Genomic DNA, 2425 nt, shown 5'->3' on the forward strand with positions numbered 1-2425 from the left:
TAAAAAGAATGTATCAATTCATTTTATAGTGTTCCATTGTGGAGTTTTACCAATTTCAGAAACATTTTGAATTTAAAGCTTTAGTTACAATTTATAAATCAAACATTTTGTGAATTTTGTATCTGAACAATACTGGTTGCCCATACATGTATAGAAATAGGACACAAAATAAGTTCAGTTCTTTTCACAAGTGCCAAAACTGGCTTTCTTTGAATAGTTAAACTGATAGTTGCTTTCCCCACCCAATATTAATATGTCTGTATTCGTCATTTTAACAGCTCTAATAATGGCAAACTCCACAAGGCCCCAGAATAGGATATGGTCAATGAGATTTCACTGTTAGGAATTCTGCACAATCTTAAGTTTTCCAAGAGAATATTTTCTTTAGTAACAATCATGCAAACGGTGACATATTTTGAGTGAAAATTTAATACATGATTGCATATACATTGTGCCTTAGTTGGTTGGACATCCTACTGCAAGGCTAAAGGCCACTAGTGGTTGGATTGCTCATGGGGTCACATGCCTGGGTTGCAGGTCCAGTCCTGGTCAGGGGTACATGGGAGAGGCAGCATTGATGCTTTTCTCCCTCCCTTTTTCCCTCCCTTCCCTTCTCTCTAAAAAAATAAAGAAAATCTTCTTTTAAAAGTTTATGACCTTTGATCTAATAATTGCCCTCTTAAAAATACTCAAAGAAAATAGAAATTTAAGCAAAGATTTACATATATATAAGATGTTCAGTGCAATGTCATTTAAAATGACAAAGATAGGAAAATATAATCTAAGTCAACAATAGTAAAATAAGTAAATTGATATATCAATTTATGCTTATTCTTAAATATGATCACTTAAAATTTATGGAAACTTTAAAATGTGTTCCAAGTTCATTTGGTGATATAGAGTATCACTGCAACTTTGTAAAAATGTATGTATATGCATAGAAAAAAGACTAGAAACAAGTATATTAAAATATTAACTGGTTATTTCTGAATAGTAGGATTATAGACCATTTAAATTTTCTGTATAAGTTTTTTTTCCATGTTTCCTATAATGATCATTATTTTTTATAGTCAGGAAAATAGCAAATGCTACTTTTTAAAAATAAAACAAAGTTCTTAGAGGGCTTAATAAAACTTAACTTCTTGATTCATAACTAATAGAATGAGATATTAGTGTTTATGCATGAAACCCAGAAATAACCCCAAACAATGACTGCTTGAGAAATCAACTACTCTCACTCTGCTTCCGCCTTTCTTTCATTCTTATCCTCTAGTTGTTAAAAATGTTTCCTGTGGTTGAAAGCCTATTTCTACCAAAGTAAAACAGTATCAAATCAATTAAATATAAAAGCTTACACCTACATAAACCTAAAATGTTAGCATAATAATAGTGCAAGCCCCAAAACAAATGCTATGTATAATGACATTTCCTTCTTTCCAAAAAGACTAAGAGCCCCAGGCCCTGTGCTAAATATTGCACAAATACCAAAACTGAGGATTTTTTCCTACTAGAACACTCAACATATGTATTTAAATATATCCTAGAAAAAGGTCTGGAAGACTATATCTTTTTTACTTTAATTATTTATTTTTAGAGAGAAGGGAAGGGAGGGAGAAAGACAAGGAGAGAAACATCAATGTGTGGTTGCCTCTCATGCGCCCCCTATTGGGGACTTGGCCCACAACCCAGGCATGTGCCCTGAATGGGAATCGAACCAGTGACCCTTTGGTTTGCAGGCCCATGCTCAATCTACTGAGCCATACCAACCAGGGCGGAAGGCTATATCTTGATGTCAAGATATTAAATATCTGGGTTGGTAGAATTATAAATGTCTTTGCAACATTTTTGCTTGCCAATATTTTCAAATTATCTTATAATGTGTAAACACAGTTTTTGTAAAAAGGAAAAACAATTTTAATATCATTTTGACAAAAAAAATAAAGATGCTTCCCAGAGCTATCAGAATGTGTCTTTGAGACCTTCCTAACTTGCAATTAGGAAAACAAATGACCAATTACTCACAGTTTGGAGTTTTGACAGACTAAATAATATAGCTTTATATTTGATATCTGTCTAATACTTGGGAGGAATAAAATAAATTCAAATCTTTTGAAATTATCTGTGAAGCAATTTAGGAAATCTTGGGAAACTCAGATGTACAACAACTATTTAAATAGATTATGTAAATACCTTCCAATTGTATAAGTGGAGTCATATATTAATGAAAGATTTATAACAAGACAGGTACTCCTACTGAAAATAAACAAGAAACAGACAAGAGTATGGTGATTACCAGAGGGAAAAGGGGGTGGAGGGAAGTAAAAGAGGGTAAAGGGGCAATAAATAGTGATGGAATACTTGACTTGTGGTGGTGAACACATACTATAATATACAGTTGAGGTATTATAGAATTGTACACCTGAAA

The sequence above is a fragment of the Phyllostomus hastatus genome, unplaced genomic scaffold (genome assembly GCF_019186645.2).
Source record: "Phyllostomus hastatus isolate PE091 unplaced genomic scaffold, TTU_PhHast_1.1 phas_scaffold_78, whole genome shotgun sequence".
In the NCBI taxonomy this organism is placed as follows: domain Eukaryota; kingdom Metazoa; phylum Chordata; class Mammalia; order Chiroptera; family Phyllostomidae; genus Phyllostomus; species Phyllostomus hastatus.